A 21,181-nucleotide genomic window follows, 5' to 3' on the forward strand; every position below is an offset into this window, starting at 1 on the left:
GCCTGAATGAGCCGCAGAGCACCATCTCCCCTAAGCAGCCGCTCCTCCGAGCCAGGGCTCAATCACTGTCCCCCTGGTAGGCATTCTCCCATCTCTGCTCCATCTGCAGATGCACTGAGGGCTTTAGCTGCCACAGATCCCAGTACTCTTCATGGGATACTCTGCTGGCTGCTTTTCCCTAGAGCATCCTCTCCTAGTGAGCCCTGAGCCAGCCAGCTGCAAGAGGCAGCTGGAGTGAACAAATGGCATGTAAAGGTGATGGTCCATCAAGGGACGAGGGGTCTGTTGACGCTGGAGGAATCACCGCTCCACTTCCTGCAGCTATCCATGCTGCACCTCCTCCAGTCCTGTTGGTTTTCACCTCAACGACAAGTTACACAATTGGGGGACGACTGACGCCCTGCTCCAGTCACCCCAATGTCACAGCTGGCGGCAGCAGGACCCTCACACCCGCATGTTTGAGAGGTCACATCCTATAGACTTCTAGGGCGAATTTAACATCCCGCTCCCCTGGGCTGCGACCTGCCTCTGGGGGGCAAATGCCGTGACATCCATTCACTCTGCAGGTGGGAGCTGGCTGGGGGCCCCTCCTCCAGGCTGTTGTGGGGTGCAGAGCAATGTACACGGACTGAGCTCCCCGCACAGGCGTTTCTACTGGCCTCTGGCACAGCTGTCCAGGGAGCTGGAGTTCAGGGCTGCAGCCCCGCCCAATGATCCATGCCCAAAGAGAAATAGCTGCAGAAAACAAATTTCCGTTGAAGCCAGGCAGCTGGCCTGCTCCTCTGGGGGCAGCCCTTGGAGGAACTCTCTGCTCCACTTACCTTGTTCAGGGCTGTTTCTTACACGCATGCTTGGCATATGGACTTAACCTCTCCCCTCGTCCCCCCATCCCATGCCATGCAGCGAGATTATATCCTGATTTCCCTCTCCTGTCGTCCCCATCTCCCTGTGACCCCGCTGCTCAAGAACATTTAAAACGAGGCTCTGCAAAGCACTGGAAAATGTGCTGTATGGAATGCCTTGCCCCGGGCCCTGGGTGATTGACAGCGTGAGCAAAGGCTCCTGCTATAGGAAATTTCTAAACAGCCTCCAGATGGTGCTTTTGCTGCACTCCGGCATTAAAATAAATACAGACGGACCCCCCAGAGCCAAGCCTGAGCTCTTCTTGGGAGCAGAAATCTGCACATAATGGCCCGGCTGGAGCAGGGCCACCTACATCTTGGTTGGGTAATGATATGGTGTTGCTTAAAAAAAACCCTGGCAGTTCCCAGCGCGTGTTTGAGTGGAACCTTCCCTGCCTGGTGTTGCTGCACCCTGGGTTACAGGCAGCTGCATGCTCCACCCAGTGGAGGCTGAATTTCTGGGGCAAATGGGAAGGGAGCCTTACCTGGAGAGATTGCAGTCAGCCTGCAAGAGCTAGGAGACATGGCACAGGCCTGCACTGCTGCCCCTGCAGTGTCGCTTCTGTGCCTTCCAGGGCCTCTCTTAGGGCTGACAGGCTGAGGTGCCACTCGCAACCCCAGCATTATCCACGGCTAAAGTGCAGGATCTGGGCTGCATTCCCAGATCTCTCACAGACTGTCCCCAATGTGACCTTGAGGCAAGTCACTTCACCTTTCTATCCCTCATTTTCCCGTCTGTAAAATGGGGATAATTCCCACCCACTGGGAGTTTAGTCAGTTAATGTCTGTGAAGCATTGAGATCCTCTGCTGGAAGGACCTGGCGCTGGGCTCACCTAACAGCAGCCTCCTGCCCGGAGATGAGCAGGAGAGCCCGGGCCATGCACACCTGTGCTCACCTGGACTGGGCCATGGAACATCAATACACCCCAGAACCAGAGGCTGATGCTTGGAGAAGCCATTTCTGACTCCTTGCATGCAGGGAGCTTCTGACTGGCCTTAATTCATCTACTCAACTTACCCTCTCCACATTCCCAGCTGTTTGCTTCCTACCCTTCCAGTCTCTCACCCCAGCAGGGTGCCGTGGATGTCTGCCTAAATTCCAGCAGCCCCTTGCGATGCTGCGTGAAAGGAAAGGCTCACAGGACAGAGTCTGTTGTGATAAGTGTTCACTGGGCAACTTCTGGTTTTAAACCTGGCTCCTGCCATGAAGCAATTCCCTTTGGGGAAAGTGCCACATTCAGCCCTATGAAACGTGCCCAGTGCTGCCGCAGGTCCGCCAAGGGCAGGCTTGTGAGGAGGCAGGAAGCAGCTGGCAGCCTCCTTAGCCCTGCTCCCATTTAGTATTTGGAGGCCAGGTCCTCACAAGGCCTTGGACCCCCCTGTTTCCAGCCCATTGCCGCCCAGGGCAAGCCGGGAGGCCGCAGCCCTTCCCCCGTCTGCTGGGCTCCTGGCAGGTGGTGGGTGCAGTGTCGCAGCCGTGCATCTGACTGAAGGAAATCCCATCGCCCCGTTGCAACGCAGCTGCCCGTTGAAGCCTGGGTCGGCTACGGCATCTGCTCCCTTTGCTGGGTGCAGCAGCTCCCAAACTTCTGGGGCAACTCTAGTCCTTTACCAGGCTGATGCCAGCTCTGCCCACCCCGGACATGGAGCTGCTCTTGCAATGGGCGGAGGGGTCAGCATGGAGCGCAGAATTACAGTCCTGGGGGGAGCCAGCAGCTGGCAGGGCCTGTGTCTGGGAACCACAGCTCCAGGGTGGTGCTCAGCATGCCCACCCCGGGGCACCACGCAGCCTTCGTGGCCCCGTCACCCACTTGCCAAGCCACCGGCTAGGGTCAGGAGTGGGGCTGGGCTGGGAGCAAGGCCTGCCCCCCACCGCTCCACAGGGGCTCCTTCGGCCAGCTGAAAGAGTCACTGGGTGCTGCCCATCGACGAAGGTGGGGGAGGGAAATCGCCTGGGAGCTTTACTGGCTGGAACAGCCGTCAGGGGGTGCTTTGGGGTGGAGACGGGGCAGGACCAGGGCAGATGGGGAGGGGGGGATAGAGCTGGCTGCAGCATTGCAGTAGCTGCAGCTCCTCACCCAGCAGCCTCCAAGGGCTGGGAGTGGGTGGGTCTGCAGTGTCACCTAGTGGAGGAAGTCTGAGACGACAGCTCACGGAATAGAGATGGGGCCGTAATAGGGGCAGCCAGGTACCTGAACCCACAGGGCATAAAGTCTCCTGGGTCAAGGTCCTTGCGCATTTACCCTGCAGAGCTTGTAAATGCTCCTCGAGAATCCCTCTCTCCAGCAGGCTCCCACCCCAGCCTCCCTTTCTCGGTGATCCCAATAAACATCGTGTGTGGAGGACTGAGGCTGTGAGCTAGCGTGTGGCACCTTCATGTGTATGTTTGAAAAGAGCGACATCAATAAAACACCCAGCTACAAGCGTTAAGTCCCAAGTCACCTGAGAGCGCGAGCAGAGAATTCACTTGAGCTGTTTCAGACCTTCAGAAAACACCCCAACCTTGATGAATGGCAGGTAGCAACAGGGGTGTAAGTTGCAGCCAGTAACAACCCAAAAACCCCATTTTTAAAATGACCAAACCCATCTATCTTCCCCTCAGCCAGTTATGCTTTACCGGAAAGACAACTGCACAGCTGAGACCCAAAGGGAATTTGAAAGCACCTCCTCCGAGGTTTTGGATTTATGTCCGTTTTCTCTCTTTCCTGTACAAGCAGGTAGCTTCAAAACAAGCTGGGTGGCCTCAGAATCAAAAATGGTGGTTGTTTTTTTTCTTTAACACTAGAAGCTGCAGCCAGCAGAATGAATGAGCCCCTCGTTCCTAAAGGCAAAAATCCTGGTTCGCAAAGTCAGACCTCTTTTCCCGAATCTGAGTAACGCAGTACAGCTCAGCACTTTTCAATCTCAGTATTTCAGGTCTCCTTCATGACCCCAAATTCCTACCGGGCCCCCCTTTCTTGGTGCAGGGGGCCGCCTTCTACAGTGTGGGCAGGGTAAAGGTTGAAAAGGTCTCCTGAAACTATTCAGAATATACTAAGTGACTCCATGTCATTACCTTTATCTAGTAGCCCTCGGACAAAAAGGGCAGTATTCACTCTCACCAGCCCTAGTTTCTCTGTTAGGGTGGAAGGGAAAGTGTTCTGGGGGGAGAATAGTTTTTGGACATGCTTCTTGATCTTGTAAAACCATCGTTGGCTTTTTTTAGTCTTCTGTCCAGCCACACCCCCATTTACCAAACACGTCGCACCTTGACAGCACCTTTCCCCAAGGATTGCAGTAGGTTTTCCAAGCATTCATGACATAACCCGAGTGGTAGTTTAGTAATATCCCTAACGCCCAGATGGGGCCACTGAGCGACTTAGCAATTAAGAGCTAGTCGGGGTTACAATTATTCAGAAACAGAGCAGTGTTAACTTCCACTGGACAACGCACCTGAAGGTCCTTTTTGCTCATTGTGATTTGAGGAGAGGGCAATTCTGAACTGGACATTACAGAGGTGAGGCAATGTGAGAGGGCAGCTCTTACCCTCCTGCTCCTCGATGGCCTTGTGAGCACCCCAGTTTGCCTGTAACAGTAAGAGCCCCACCATCCATCTGTCTGAGCTACGGCAGATCTTCCAGCTGGGGAGGTAACTCTGTCCCTGGTGCAGAGCTGGGAAGAAAGGCTCCTGTTCCTATCGTGGCTAATTCTGCCCTGGTTAATTGGGATGGGAAGAGTGAGGCAAATTGCTTCCCCTCTGTAAGCCTAAGGCCAGGATGTTCCTGCTGCAGGAGAAGTGTGGATTTACTGGCACACGTGGGGAGCCCAGGGAAGGAAGGAAGGGGGGCAGGGGTTTTCCTCCACTGGGAAACAATCAGCTCACAAAAGGAGATGTCTCCTGGGAAGGGCTGGGAAGTTCTTGCTGGTGGGAAGGGAGCAGATTTGAAGGGTTTTTGTTTGTTTGTTTTTTTAAAGGGTGGCTGAAAGTGGGAGGAACTCCCCACAGCCCCCTGCATATAAACCTTCTCCTGATGAAACCACCCCGTGCAATGCTGTGGCCAGTCCATTCAGTGCAGGGGCTGGGTGGGGACTACTACTGCTCTCCCCCTTTCGGCAGGCTAGGCAGGGGGCTACAGCTACTGGGGAAGCAGTAAATGCAAGCCTGCCTCTGAGGTGAGGGGCGGAAAGAACCCGCGTTTCTCCAGCTGTCCACAGCCCGGTGCTCCCTGAGTGAGGGGCATCCCAGAGGTCATCCTTGGGTGGCACCTCTGCCATGCAGCTTGGAGAGCAGGTGGTATGAAGGTGGGGAAAGCACCTGGGGGTGGGAAAGGTTCTGGAAGAAGGCAAGTCTGTGCCTGAAGCCCTTGGCAGAAGGCCTATGAAGAGGGCTTCCTCCAATGGCTTCACCTAAAGCTTGGGCATCTGCTCCCTCGCTGGAGCAACGGACTGGTGCCAATATTTCACATTTTGCAGAGGTCATCTTAGAGGAGCCGGTAAATCCACGCTTCTGTCCTGTGCTGGTTTTGGGGCGGAGGGACTGGGGCTGGCTTAGGGCGTATTCCAGCAGCTGCGTCTCCTGTCCCCAGCAATGCAAACCAGCAGTATAACTTGGGTGCTTTTTAGGCCTGGTCTACATCTAACTCTGACACTCAGGGGTGTGAAAAATTGACATCCCTGGCAGATGTAGTGAAGCCGACCTACGCCCCAGTGTAGACTCGACTAGGTTGACAGAATAATTCCTCCGTGGTAGCCGTCTCTGAAATGCTCCCCGTTCCAGGTGCAATGCCAGCTAAACAGGCAGAACTGCAGGGTCTCCATGCGTGGATGAAATGATGGTCTTCAGAGGAGGGATTTAGGGTTATTAGGAACAGGGGAAACTTTTGGGAAAGGAGGAGCCTATACAGGAAGCATGGGCTCCACCTAAATCAAATGGGACCAGACTGCTGGCATGGAAAATTTAAAAAGTTGTAGAGGTGATTTTAAACTAAGGGCTGGGGGAGACAGGTGAGAAGGAGCACACGGTTCAGACAGAGACGTCCCTTGGGGAGGATTTATTGAAGGGGATATTCTATAGCCTGGTAAAGAGGAGAGGATAGAAGTTGATCTGCAGATGGGAACTAAAGAGAAACAGTGAACCAAAAAAGAGTCCCATTCAATTACATCATATGAAGGCAGACAACTAAATAGTGACACATTTTATAAGTGTTTGTATTCAAATGCTAGAAATCTAAATACTAACATGGATGAACTTGAGGGCCTGGTATTAAATGAGGATATTGATATAACAGGCATCACAGAAACTTGGTGAAATCATGATAATAGGCTATGGTAATACCAGGGTACAAAATATATAGGAATGACAGAGTAGGGCAGGTTGGTGTGGGAGTGGCACTGTATGTGAAAGAAAGCACAGAGTCAAATATAGTAAAAATCTTACATTAATCAAACTGCGCCATAGAAGCTCTCTGGATAGAAACTCCATGCTTGAATAATAAGAGTATAGCAGTAGAAATACTACCAGCCAGGATGGTGATGGTGGTTGGGAAATGCTCAGGGAGATTAGAAAGGCTAGAAAAATAGAAACCCCAATAATAATGGGGGATTTCAACTATCGCCATATTGACAGGGAACATGTCACCTCAGGACAGGATGCAGAGATAAAATTTCTAGACACCATGAATGACTGCTTCTTAGAGTAGCTAATCCAGGAACGCATAAGCGGAGAGACAATTCTTGTTTTAGTGGAGCATAGGATCTGGTCCAAGAAGTGAATACAGCTAAACTGCTTGTAATAGCGACCATAAAGTAATTCAATTTAACATCCGGGGCCGGGCGGGGGGAGAAGAGTTACCAAAGAAACCCACAACATTAGCATTTAAATTCAAAAAGGTGAGCTACACAAAAATGAGGCTAGTTAAACGGAAATTAAAAGGAACAGTCACAAGAATGAAATGCCTGCAAACTGCATGGAAACTATTTTAAAACACCATAACAGAGCCTCAAACTAAATGTAAACCCCAAATCAAAAAAGAAAGAAAGGGGGCCAAAAATGCCACCATGGCTTAACAACAGAGTAAAAGAAGCTGTTAGAGGCAAAAAACATCCTTTTAAAATCGGAAGTCAGATCCTACTGAGGAAAAAAGAAAAACGCATATACTCTGGTGAATCAAGTGTACAAATACAATTAAGCAGGCCAAAAAAGAATTTGAAGAGCAAAGAGCAACAGACAAATATTAACAGCAATTTTTTAAAGTACATCACAAGCAGGAAGCCTGTCAAGCAATCAGTTGGGCCTCTAGACAATCAAGGCGCTGAAGGAGCACTCAAAGAAGACAAGGCCATTGCAAAGCAGCTAAATGAATTATTTGCATCAGTCTTCCTTGCAGAAAATGTAAGGGAGATTCTCACACCTGAGCCATTCTTTTTAGATGACAAATCTGAGTAACTTCACCAGATTGAGTTGTCACTTGAGGAGATTTTGGAACAAATTGATTAATTAAACTGTAATAAATCACCAGGACCACCAGATGGTATCACCCAAGAGTTCTGAAGGATCTCAGATATTAAAGTGCAGAACTACTAACTGTGGTATGGAACCTGTTACTTAAACTAGCCTCTGTACCAGGTGACTAGAGGGTCACCAGGTGACTAGCTAATGCAATGTCAATTTTTTTTAAAACAAGGAGTCCTGTGGCACCTTAAAGACTAACAGATTTATTTGGGCATAAGCTTTCGTGGGTAAAAAACTCCACTTCTTCAGATGCTTCTGAACACCAGAACAGAACACCAGAACAGAACAGAACACCAGAACTGGCTTCTGAACAGCCAGTGGGACACCCCACTGGCTGATTGCAGCAGGACCCACACGTTTTCCCTCCATTGGTGTATCTGAGATCCCGCCAAGGAGCAAGTTGGATCCTTGCTACCAGCCCCGGAGGCAATGGAGAGGGGCAGCACATCTTCATGGTGCTCTAGTTTGGAGTCCCTCGGTGCAGGGTATTAAACACCCATGAATGATGATTTTGGAAAAGCCCCCTTGGACCTGACAAATGTGAGAATATTTCTGAACAGGTTCCTGCTCTTGGGGACCCCTGTGCAGCCATCAGGGTGTTCGGTTGGCATCGTGGAAACCAGGAACTGTGGCATGTTGCCAGCTCCTGTGATGTTATTGAACATCTCATAATTGGTATTTCCCCGAAAGCCCCAGCTCCTCGTGACTACACAAGAACCTTAGCTTTCAGTTAAAGTGTCTGGGCCTCAAATCCTTGAGAGGAGCTTGAAAATATGAACCCTAAAGACTCAAATCTTCAGAAAGCAAATGCCAAAAACCAGTGTTCCTTGTTTGGGGAGGGTCCTGACTTCGGGGTTTTGACTAGGGAGAGGGTTGATGAAGGCTGTGCTAGGACCCCCAGACGCGGTCGGTCGGTCGGTCGGTCAGTCTGTCCATCCATCCAGTGCACTCAAAGCACTTTACAAACGTTAATGAATTTGCCTCACTCCATCCACCCCAGGGGCAGGGCAGGAGAGTCCCTTTCCCCCAGGCCTGGGGCGAGCCTGCAGCATAGGGCAGGGACTTGGTTCAGGCCCTGCCTCAGGTACTAGGCGCTTCCTTCCCTTAAAATCTCTCTCTGCCCCGGGAGCAGCCCCAGCAACCCACCCACAGGGCAGCAAGCACCAGTGCAAAGTAGCTGCGCATGGGGATGCTGCTGCAGGCCAGAGATGGGGGGCAAGTGCCCCCCAAAACCTCCAGCCCTGCAGGAGCTGCACAGCCCGGTGCAAGTGTCCCTGCTACAGTCAAACGGGGAGAGACAGGGTGCCATGGGGATGAGCCTCCTGTAGCCCCACGTGCTCCCCCACCAGCATCCTCTGCCCCTCCCATCCCCTGCCCCTCTCCTCTCCACAGCCCCCCCGGGACACCCCATCCCTCCTCTGCCCCTCTCCTCTCTACAGCCCCCCAGGGACACCCCTCCCATCCCCTGCCCCTCTCCTCTCTACAGCCCCCCCGGGACACCCCATCCCTCCTCTGCCCCTCTCCTCTCTACAGCCCCCCAGGGACACCCCATCCCTCCCCTGCCCCTCTCCTCTCTACAGCCCCCCAGGGACACCCCATCCCTCCCCTGCCCCTCTCCTCTCTACAGCCCCCCAGGGACACCCCATCCCTCCTCTGCCCCTCTCCTCTCTACAGCCCCCCAGGGACACCCCATCCCTCCTCTGCCTGTCTCCTCTCCACAGCCCCCCCGGGACACCCCATCCCTCCTCTGCCCCTCTCCTCTCTACAGCCCCCCAGGGACACCCCATCCCTCCCCTGCCCCTCTCCTCTCTACAGCCCCCCAGGGACACCCCATCCCTCCCCTGCCCCTCTCCTCTCTACAGCCCCCCAGGGACACCCCATCCCTCCTCTGCCCCTCTCCTCTCTACAGCCCCCCAGGGACACCCCATCCCTCCTCTGCCTGTCTCCTCTCCACAGCCCCCCCGGGACACCCCATCCCTCCTCTGCCCCTCTCCTCTCTACAGCCCCCCAGGGACACCCCATCCCTCCCCTGCCCCTCTCCTCTCCACAGCCCCCCCGGGACACCCCATCCCTCCTCTGCCCCTCTCCTCTCTACAGCCCCCCAGGGACACCCCTCCCATCCCCTGCCCCTCTCCTCTCTACAGCCCCCCCGGGACACCCCATCCCTCCTCTGCCCCTCTCCTCTCTACAGCCCCCCAGGGACACCCCATCCCTCCCCTGCCCCTCTCCTCTCTACAGCCCCCCAGGGACACCCCATCCCTCCTCTGCCTGTCTCCTCTCCACAGCCCCCCCGGGACACCCCATCCCTCCTCTGCCCCTCTCCTCTCTACAGCCCCCCAGCGACACCCCTCCCATCCCCTGCCCCTCTCCTCTCTGCAGCCCCCCAGGGACACCCCTCCCATCCCCTGCCCCTCTCCTCTCTACAGCCCCCCAGGGACACCCCATCCCTCCTCTGCCCCTCTCCTCTCTACAGCCCCCCAGGGACACCCCATCCCTCCTCTGCCCCTCTCCTCTCCACAGCCCCCCCCGGGACACCCCTCCCATCCCCTGCCCCTCTCCTCAGCCCCCCTGGGACACCCCATCCCTCCTCTGCCCCTCTCCTCTCCACAGCCCCCCGGGACACCCCATCCCATCCCCTGCCCCTCTCCTCTCTACAGACCCCGGGACACCCCTCCCTGCCCCTCTCCTCTCTACAGACCCCCCGGGACACCCCATCCCCCTGACCCCCCCATCCCTCCTCTGCCCCTCTCCTCTCTACAGCCCCCCAGGGACACCCCATCCCCCTGACCCCCCCATCCCTCCTCTGCCCCTCTCCTCTCTACAGCCCCCCAGGGACACCCCATCCCCCTGACCCCCCCATCCCTCCTCTGCCCCTCTCCTCTCTACAGCCCCCCAGGGACACCCCATCCCCCTGACCCCCCCATCCCTCCTCTGCCCCTCTCCTCTCCACAGCCCCCCCGGGACACCCCATCCCTCCTCTGCCCCTCTCCTCTCTACAGCCCCCCAGGGACACCCCATCCCTCCCCTGCCCCTCTCCTCTCCACAGCCCCCCCGGGACACCCCTCCCATCCCCTGCCCCTCTCCTCTCTACAGCCCCCCAGGGACACCCCATCCCTCCCCTGCCCCTCTCCTCTCTACAGCCCCCCAGGGACACCCCATCCCTCCTCTGCCCCTCTCCTCTCCACAGCCCCCCTGGGACACCCCTCCCATCCCCTGCCCCTCTCCTCTCCACAGCCCCCCCGGGACACCCCATCCCTCCCCTGCCCCTCTCCTCTCTACAGCCCCCCAGGGACACCCCATCCCTCCTCTGCCCCTCTCCTCTCTACAGCCCCCCACGGACACCCCATCCCTCCCCTGCCCCTCTCCTCTCTACAGCCCCCCCCGGGACACCCCTCCCATCCCCTGCCCCTCTCCTCTCTGCAGCCCCCCAGGGACACCCCTCCCATCCCCTGCCCCTCTCCTCTCTACAGCCCCCCAGGGACACCCCATCCCTCCTCTGCCCCTCTCCTCTCCACAGCCCCCCCGGGACACCCCTCCCATCCCCTGCCCCTCTCCTCAGCCCCCCTGGGACACCCCATCCCTCCTCTGCCCCTCTCCTCTCCACAGCCCCCCGGGACACCCCATCCCATCCCCTGCCCCTCTCCTCTCTACAGCCCCCCCGGGACACCCCATCCCTCCTCTGCCCCTCTCCTCTCTACAGACCCCGGGACACCCCTCCCATCCCCTGCCTGTCTCCTCTCTACAGCCCCCCCGGGACACCCCTCCCTGCCCCTCTCCTCTCTACAGACCCCCCGGGACACCCCATCCCCCTGACCCCCCCATCCCTCCTCTGCCCCTCTCCTCTCTACAGCCCCCCAGGGACACCCCATCCCCCTGACCCCCCCATCCCTCCTCTGCCCCTCTCCTCTCTACAGCCCCCCAGGGACACCCCATCCCCCTGACCCCCCCATCCCTCCTCTGCCTGTCTCCTCTCTACAGCCCCCCCAGGACACCCCTCCCATCCCCTGCCCCTCTCCCCTCTACAGCCCCCCAGGGACACCCCATCCCTCCTCTGCCTGTCTCCTCTCTACAGCCCCCCAGGGACACCCCATCCCTCCTCTGCCTGTCTCCTCTCTACAGCCCCCCAGGGACACCCCTCCCATCCCCTGCCCCTCTCCTCTCCACAGCCCCCCCGGGACACCCCATCCCTCCTCTGCCCCTCTCCTCTCTGCAGGCCCCCAGGGACACCCCGTCCCCCTGACCCCCCCCATCCCTCCTCTGCCCCTCTCCTCTCTACAGCCCCCCAGGGACACCCCATCCCTCCTCTGCCCCTCTCCTCTCTGCAGGCCCCCAGGGACACCCCGTCCCCCTGACCCCCCCCATCCCTCCTCTGCCCCTCTCCTCTCTACAGCCCCCCAGGGACACCCCATCCCTCCTCTGCCCCTCTCCTCTCTGCAGCCCCCCAGGGACACCCCTCCCATCCCCTGCCCCTCTCCTCTCTACAGCCCCCCAGGGACACCCCATCCCTCCTCTGCCCCTCTCCTCTCTACAGCCCCCCAGGGACACCCCGTCCTCCTAACCCCCCCAATCCCTCCTCTGCCCCTCTCCTCTCTGCAGCCCCCCCGGGACACCCCGTCCTCCTGACCCCCCCATCCCTACTCTGCCCCTCTCCTCTCCACAGCCCCCCCGGGACACCCCTCCCATCCCCTGCCCCTCTGCTCTCTACAGCCCCCCAGGGACACCCCTCCCATCCCCTGCCCCTCTCCTCTCTACAGCCCCCCAGGGACACCCCTCCCATCCCCTGCCCCTCTCCTCTCTGCAACCCCCCGGGGACACCCCATCCCTCCCCTGCCCCTCTCCTCTCTACAGCCCCCCCGGGACACCCCATCCCTCCTCTGCCCCTCTCCTCTCTGCAACCCCCCGGGGACACCCCATCCCTCCCCTGCCCCTCTCCTCTCTACAGCCCCCCAGGGACACCCCATCCCTCCCCTGCCCCTCTCCTCTCTACAGCCCCCCAGGGACACCCCATCCCTCCTCTGCCTGTCTCCCCTCTACAGCCCCCCCCGGGACACCCCTCCCATCCCCTGCCCCTCTCCTCTCCACAGCCCCCCCCGGGACACCCCATCCCTCCTCTGCCTGTCTCCTCTCTACAGCCCCCCGGGACACCCCATCCCTCCTCTGCCCCTCTCCTCTCTACAGCCCCCCGGGACACCCCTCCCATCCCCTGCCCCTCTCCTCTCTACAGCCCCCCAGGGACACCCCATCCCTCCTCTGCCCCTCTCCTCTCTACAGCCCCCCCGGGACACCCCTCCCATCCCCTGCCTGTCTCCTCTCTACAGCCCCCCAGGGACACCCCATCCCTCCCCTGCCCCTCTCCTCTCTACAGCCCCCCAGGGACACCCCATCCCTCCTCTGCCCCTCTCCTCTCCACAGCCCCCCAGGGACACCCCTCCCATCCCCTGCCCCTCTCCTCTCTACAGCCCCCCCGGGACACCCCTCCCATCCCCTGCCCCTCTCCTCTCTACAGCCCCCCAGGGACACCCCTCCCATCCCCTGCCCCTCTCCTCTCTACAGCCCCCCAGGGACACCCCTCCCATCCCCTGCCCCTCTCCTCTCTACAGCCCCCCCAGGACACCCCTCCCATCCCCTGCCCCTCTCCACAGCCCCCCCGGGACACCCCTCCCATCCCCTGCCCCTCTCCTCTCTGCAGCCCCCCCGGGACACCCCTCCCATCCCCTGCCCCTCTCCTCTCTACAGCCCCCCAGGGACACCCCATCCCTCCTCTGCCCCTCTCCTCTCCACAGCCCCCCCCGGGACACCCCATCCCTCCTCTGCCTGTCTCCTCTCTACAGCCCCCCAGGACACCCCTCCCATCCCCTGCCACTCTCCTCTCTACAGCCCCCCCGGGACACCCCATCCCTCCTCTGCCTGTCTCCTCTCTACAGCCCCCCAGGGACACCCCATCCCTCCTCTGCCCCTCTCCTCTCTACAGCCCCCCAGGGACACCCCATCCATCCCCTGCCCCTCTCCTCTCTACAGCCCCCCAGGGACACCCCATCCCTCCTCTGCCCCTCTCCTCTCTACAGCCCCCCAGGGACACCCCATCCCTCCTCTGCCCCTCTCCTCTCTACAGCCCCCCCGGGACACCCCATCCCTCCTCTGCCCCTCTCCTCTCTACAGCCCCCCAGGGACACCCCATCCCTCCTCTGCCCCTCTCCTCTCTACAGCCCCCCAGGGACACCCCATCCCTCACCTGCCCCTCTCCTCTCTACAGCCCCCCAGGGACACCCCATCCATCCCCTGCCCCTCTCCTCTCTACAGCCCCCCCGGGACACCCCATCCCTCCTCTGCCTGTCTCCTCTCTACAGCCCCCCAGGGACACCCCATCCCTCCTCTGCCCCTCTCCTCTCTACAGCCCCCGAGGGACACCCCGTCCTCCTAACCCCCCCCATCCCTACTCTGCCCCTCTCCTCTCTACAGCCCCCCCTGGACACCCCTCCCATCCCCTGCCCCTCTCCTCTCTACAGCCCCCCAGGGACACCCCATCCCATCCTCTGCCCCTCTCCTCTCTACAGCCCCCCCAGGACACCCCATCCCTCCTCTGCCTGTCTCCTCTCTACAGCCCCCCAGGGACACCCCATCCCTCCCCTGCCCCTCTCCTCTCTACAGCCCCCCCGGGACACCCCATCCCTCCTCTGCCTGTCTCCTCTCTACAGCCCCCCAGGGACACCCCATCCCTCCTCTGCCTGTCTCCTCTCTACAGCCCCCCCGGGACACCCCTCCCATCCCCTGCCCCTCTCCTCTCTACAGCCCCCCCGGGACACCCCTCCCATCCCCTGCCCCTCTCCTCTCTACAGCCCCCCAGGGACACCCCATCCCTCCTCTGCCCCTCTCCTCTCCACAGCCCCCCAGGGACACCCCTCCCATCCCCTGCCCCTCTCCTCTCTACAGCCCCCCAGGGACACCCCGTCCTCCTAACCCCCCCAATCCCTCCTCTGCCCCTCTCCTCTCTGCAGGCCCCCAGGGACACCCCGTCCCCCTGACCCCGCCATCCCATCCCCTGCCCCTCTCCTCTCTACAGCCCCCCCGGGACACCCCATCCCTCCTCTGCCTGTCTCCTCTCTACAGCCCCCCAGGGACACCCCATCCCTCCTCTGCCCGTCTCCTCTCTACAGCCCCCCAGGGACACCCCATCCCTCCTCTGCCCGTCTCCTCTCTACAGCCCCCCCGGGACACCCCTCCCATCCCCTGCCCCTCTCCTCTCTACAGCCCCCCCGGGACACCCCTCCCATCCCCTGCCTGTCTCCTCTCTACAGCCCCCCAGGGACACCCCATCCCTCCTCTGCCCCTCTCCTCTCCACAGCCCCCCAGGGACACCCCTCCCATCCCCTGCCCCTCTCCTCTCTACAGCCCCCCAGGGACACCCCATCCCTCCTCTGCCCCTCTCCTCTCCACAGCCCCCCAGGGACACCCCTCCCATCCCCTGCCCCTCTCCTCTCTACAGCCCCCCAGGGACACCCCATCCCTCCTCTGCCCCTCTCCTCTCTACAGCCCCCCAGGGACACCCCATCCTCCTAACCCCCCCAATCCCTCCTCTGCCCCTCTCCTCTCTGCAGGCCCCCAGGGACACCCCGTCCCCCTGACCCCCCCATCCCATCCCCTGCCCCTCTCCTCTCTACAGCCCCCCAGGGACACCCCATCCCTCCTCTGCCCGTCTCCTCTCTACAGCCCCCCAGGGACACCCCATCCCTCCTCTGCCCGTCTCCTCTCTACAGCCCCCCAGGGACACCCCATCCCTCCCCTGCCCCTCTCCTCTCTACAGCCCCCCAGGGACACCCCTCCCATCCCCTGCCCCTCTCCTCTCTACAGCCCCCCCGGGACACCCCTCCCATCCCCTGCCCCTCTCCTCTCTACAGCCCCCCAGGGACACCCCATCCCTCCTCTGCCTGTCTCCTCTCCACAGCCCCCGAGGGACACCCCATCCCTCCTGTCACGGAGTCCCCGGGCGATGCTCTGGAACTGCTCCCCATGAAGCCAGTCAGGACTCTGGGGTAGTCGCCTTTCTGTGAGCAGCCTGTCGGCCGGACACACAGCTCACACAGCTTCCACCTTCCTGGGTCTGACCTCGGAGCATTCAGCATCCTCTGCCCCTCTGTGCGCTTCCCCCCAGCGAGTCCGCTCAGGCAGGGCTCCTGGGGAAGCCAGAGGGTCCTGCACCCCAACTTCGCAGTCAGACGTGACTCTCAGCCAGCCAGTAAAACAGAAGGTTTATTAGACGACAGGAACATGGTCTAAAACAGAGCTTGCAGGTGCAGAGAACGGGACCCCTCAGCTGGGTCCATTCTGGGGGGGCAGTGAGCCAGACAACCACGTCTGCCCTTCACTCCATGTCCCAGCCAGCCCCAAACTGAAACTCCCTCCAGCCCCTCCTCCTCTGGGCTTTGTTCCTTTCCCGGGCCAGGTGGTCACCGGATTCCTTTGTTCTCCAACCCTTTAGCTCTCACCTCGCAGGGGGGAAGGGCCCAGGCCATCAGTTGCCAGGAAACAGGGTGTTGGCCATTCTCTGTGTCCAGACCCCTGCACACACCTGCCCTCTAGGGCTCTGCAATGATCATACACCCTTACCCCACCCCCTAGATACTTAAGAACTGCATAGGGGAAACTGAGGCACCCCCACAATATTCGGAGGAAACATTAAGAACAGGCCCACTTCGTCACATCTCTCCCCCCTTCGAGATCGAACTGAGCGGGGTCACTTTACCCGGTGACCTGGGGAAGTTCGAAGCCACCAATGTTCCCATGGATGCCCCAGCATCTCTCCCATTCCTTGGTAGGAGTTACACCAGGCCCTTCCAGTTTCACGCCCTCCCTTAGGTCGGGGGTGGTCGATAGCACTAGCAGGCTGCATGTGGTAAGGTTTCTGCAGCCCATGCCCTTTGGCCACCCCAAAACCCCAGGGGGTCAAACTGGGATTGGGTTTTCTCCGAGTGCTCCAGTCTGGAGGGCTGCAATTCGGGCTCTCTTGGTTAAGGGCCCCCATCTTGACCTGGGCCACATACTGTTCACTTACAGAACTAGCATGGAGACATCCCTTTCTCCACAACCTTGTCTCCCCAACAAGCTGGCCAAACACAGCCACTTGGTTATAGGACGGTGTACCTTTCTTAACAGCTTTCACTGCATCTGAGACCTTCTCAAAGCTCTCCACACTGGATCTTTCAACAGGAAAGTCAGTGGATCCATTCACAACAGAAAATTTCTGGCTGTTAGGAACTGAAACTTTCTTGATTAAATCATTTTCACACCCTTCAGTTGCAGTAAACTGCTTGCAAAGACTCCATGAGGATTCCTTTCCCAAGGGCTTTTCTATGCAACAATTCACCCCTCCCAGAAATTCTGCTCTTACCCTCTTTACCTAGGGCTTGCTCTAGGGGAACACTTTCCTGAGCAACAACAGACTCTTTCTGGGTCTCCCTTACATCCAGAATCACCTCTGGCCCATCCGGTGGATTCCTACATAATCCCCTTTGAGGCAAACTTACAGACTTCCTAGATAAAAGGTTAGAAGCATTCTCCTTCCCTTTGCCACACACAAGTTCAGGAATCTTTTCCTTCTTGCTACAGGTTTCCACACCCTCAGTAGGTAACACAATCACACACCTTCATGCTCTCCTTGTGCCCTGGCTAGGATCTCACCCTGATTAGACAGAGTTGCTCCACCCTTTCCAACAACACACTAGCAACAGGCAAAATACAAGCACCAGAATTGTCTGGTCTCTGGGATTTTACATAGACCCTAACTGGATGCGACCTAGTTACAGGGCCATTCTCCCGAGCAAACAGAAACTTAGGACCCTTCCCTTCCTGGGCTTTAGCTGAATCCAGAACCAGCTCTGAGACAACTGCACGACCCTCAACCATCACAGGCTGAAAGGCCCCTTCTGTCTGCTCCACAGACCAAGAAGAGCCGGACCCACTTTCTCCTTTACCAGACTCACAGCTTGGGAGCTCATTCCCTTTGTCCCAGCACACAAGGCTGGTCACAGACAACTGCTTGGAGACCAGGGTAGCTCCCTCCATAGGCAAGTCAATACCCCTGACAGACAGAGACCCATTTCCTTCACTGTCCCAATTCTCCACCCAGCTAACAGGTAAGGTCCAGGGACACTCATCTTCCACTCTCCTCGCCTTCCCACCCTGCTGACTGGACACAGCCATCAGATCACAAGGCTGCCTAGGCTCATCCAAACTTTCCTTACCAAGCACCTTGCCACTCCCCACAGATCCCCTGCCCTGCCTGTGTCTCCCCCCACTCTGCTGGGGTCTCAGCTCCCACTGTGCTCAGCGCTGCCCTTGCTGTCCCAGTGGGGGCAGGCCACTGCTTTCCTCAATGCATCAGAGCCAGCGAGAGTCCCCACTCTGGTGTGCAAGGGGGCAGGGAGCATCTCTCTGTCCCACCCAGCCCCAGGGGTCTGGTTACAGGCAGGCAGGTATCCTGAGCCTAGCGGCTCCTCCCTGCTGCCAGCCAGGTCATCTGCATTTTCACTGACCATTTCCCTCTCCGCCGATTGGTTCCCTGGATTCAAATTCAAACCCTTGGCAGTTACAGGAACAGGGCCTGGATCCTGTCCCAAAGAGACACAGTCACCCCACAACAGGGTCTCGCAGCTGGTGTCCTGGGGCACCCCAACGACCAGCCAGCCCCACCCCTCCTGGGTCTGCACAGGGATCTGGAACCATAGGGAAGGCGAGGGGCTTCGTCCCTGGGACCCTCACACAGCTCACGCAGCCCCTCAGCATCTGAGGCTGCACCACCCAGGGTCTGACACCAGTTCTCTCTGTCCCAGGATCTCGCCACCCCAGGAATGTCTCCCCATTGACCATCACCTTCTGCTCCCACTGGGGGTCCGAGGGGCCTGGCCCCAGGAAACTCCACACAGACATATAGGTTGGGGTCAGGAGTGGGAGCGTGTCCACCTCCCCACCCATCTGGCTGATGGAGTCTGTGGCCTTGGGACCCAGCAAGGGAGCTAGACACCGGGGCTTTTCCGCAGGGTCCCCTTGGTTCAAATCGCCAGCCTGCTCAAAGGCAGTGAGGTGGGCATCCACCCCGCCCCCCTTAACTAGGGGCAGCAATTTAGTCTCGAGGTTCCCTGCGGAACTGGCTCCCCGGGGTCTATCCCCACTCACCCCGGGGAGGTCCCCTAGGCCTCTCCGCTCCCCCACCGCCAGTTCATGCTGCTGCTGCTTCTGCAGCTCTTTCTCGGGCTCTCGCTGTCTCCCACAGTCCTCTTGCTCTCTCGGACTCAGCTCCAATCCCGTCCATCTCCGATCCCCCGATGGGGAACCCGATCGTGAAGACCCCCGTCTGGTCGGGGACAGGAGTCTTGGCGATGCCTGGCTACCACTCCAGCTGCTCCCAGATCCTGCTATAGCCCCATTGGGGGTCAGGAATCTGTTCCTTAGAGCGGTCATCCTCCTCCAGCTGCACGATTAACTCTGCTTTGGTGAACTTTCCAACGCTCAACCCTCTCTTTCTGCACCGGGTTACAATGTCCTTCTTAAGGAGACGGGGACAGACCATCACTCCGCTCCTCCCAAGGTGTTGTGGACTCACAGGCCCGTGTGTTCTCAGCTCCCCACGGTTTCCAGGGAGAACCCCTAGTGTGCCAGCCCTTCTCGAGGTCACCACCTCTTTGCCAGGGTCGAGCTGCAGACTCCTCCGCCCCTTGGACTGCTCGCTGCAATCCCCAGGGGAACCCTGTTACTGCACAGTCCTTCTCGCTGGTCACACACTCCCAGGGGTTAACCGCCCCCCGAAACCGCTCCTCTCCGAGCCTTCAGCAGGCCTGGTCCTCGGCAATCCCCCTTCGTGTTACTGCTCCCCAGTCACTTACTGCAGGAAGTGCCATCCACGGGGTGCAGTACATCCCACCGCTGCCACCAGTTGTCACGGAGTCCCCGGGCGATGCTCTGGAACTGCTCCCCATGAAGCCAGTCAGGACTCTGGGGTAGTCGCCTTTCTGTGAGCAGCCTGTCTTCAGGACACACAGCTCACACAGCTTCCACCTTCCTGGGTCTGACCTCGGAGCATTCAGCATCCTCTGTCCCTCCGTGTGCTTCCCCCCAGCGAGTCCGCTCAGGCAGGGCTCCTGGGGAAGCCAGAGGGTCCTGCACCCCAACTTCGCAGTCAGACGTGACTCTCAGCCAGCCAGTAAAACAGAAGGTTTATTAGACGACAGGAACATGGTCTAAAACAGAGCTTGCAGGTGCAGAGAACGGGACCCCTCAGCTGGGTCCATTCTGGGGGGGCAGTGAGCCAGACAACCACGTCTGCCCTTCACTCCATGTCCCAGCCAGCCCCAAACTGAAACTCCCTCCAGCCCCTCCTCCTCTGGGCTTTGTTCCTTTCCCGGGCCAGGTGGTCACCGGATTCCTTTGTTCTCCAACCCTTTAGCTCTCACCTCGCAGGGGGGAAGGGCCCAGGCCATCAGTTGCCAGGAAACAGGGTGTCGGCCATTCTCTGTGTCCAGACTCCTGCACACACCGGCCCTCTAGGGCTCTGCAATGATCATACACCCTTACCCCACCCCCTAGATACTTAAGAACTGCATAGGGGAAACTGAGGCACCCCCACAATATTCGGAGGAAACATTAAGAACAGGCCCACTTCGTCACACCTCCTCTGCCCCTCTCCTCTCCAGAGCCCCCGAGGGACACCCCATCCCTCCTCTGCCTGTCTCCTCTCTACAGCCCCCCCGGGACACCCCTCCCATCCCCTGCCCCTCTCCTCTCTACAGCCCCCCCGGGACACCCCTCCCATCCCCTGCCCCTCTCCTCTCTACAGCCCCCCAGGGACACCCCATCCCTCCTCTGCCCCTCTCCTCTCTACAGCCCCCCCGGGACACCCCTCCCATCCCCTGCCCCTCTCCTCTCTACAGCCCCCCAGGGACACCCCATCCCTCCTCTGCCCCTCTCCTCTCTACAGCCCCCCCGGGACACCCCATCCCTCCTCTGCCCCTCTCCTCTCTACAGCCCCCCAGGGACACCCCATCCCTCACCTGCCCATCTCCTCTCTACAGCCCCCCAGGGACACCCCATCCCTCCCCTGCCCCTCTCCTCTCTACAGCCCCCCCGGGACACCCCATCCCTCCTCTGCCTGTCTCCTCTCTACAGCCCCCCAGGGACACCCCATCCCTCCTCTGCCCCTCTCCTCTCTACAGCCCCCCCGGGACACCCCTCCCATCCCCTGCCCCTCTCCTCAGCCCCCCTGGGACACCCCATCCCTCCTCTGCCCCTCTCCTCTCCACAGCCCCCCCGGGACACCCCTCCCATCCCCTGCCCCTCTCCTCTCTACAGCCCCCCAGGGACACCCCATCCCTCCTCTGCCCCTCTCCTCTCTACAGCCCCCCCGGGACACCCCTCCCATCCCCTGCCCCTCTCCTCTCTGCAGCCCCCCCGGGACACCCCTCCCATCCCCTGCCCCTCTTCTCTCTACAGCCCCCCAGGGACACCCCATCCCTCCTCTGCCCCTCTCCTCTCCACAGCCCCCCCGGGACACCCCTCCCATCCCCTGCCCCTCTCCTCAGCCCCCCTGGGACACCCCATCCCTCCTCTGCCCCTCTCCTCTCCACAGCCCCCCGGGACACCCCATCCCATCCCCTGCCCCTCTCCTCTCTACAGCCCCCCCGGGACACCCCATCCCTCCTCTGCCCGTCTCCTCTCTACAGCCCCCCGTGGACACCCCATCCCTCCTCTGCCCCTCTCCTCTCCACAGCCCCCCCGGGACACCCCATCCCTCCCCTGCCC

Source organism: Lepidochelys kempii, chromosome 14, assembly GCF_965140285.1.
Source record: "Lepidochelys kempii isolate rLepKem1 chromosome 14, rLepKem1.hap1, whole genome shotgun sequence".
Taxonomy (NCBI): Eukaryota; Metazoa; Chordata; order Testudines; family Cheloniidae; genus Lepidochelys; species Lepidochelys kempii.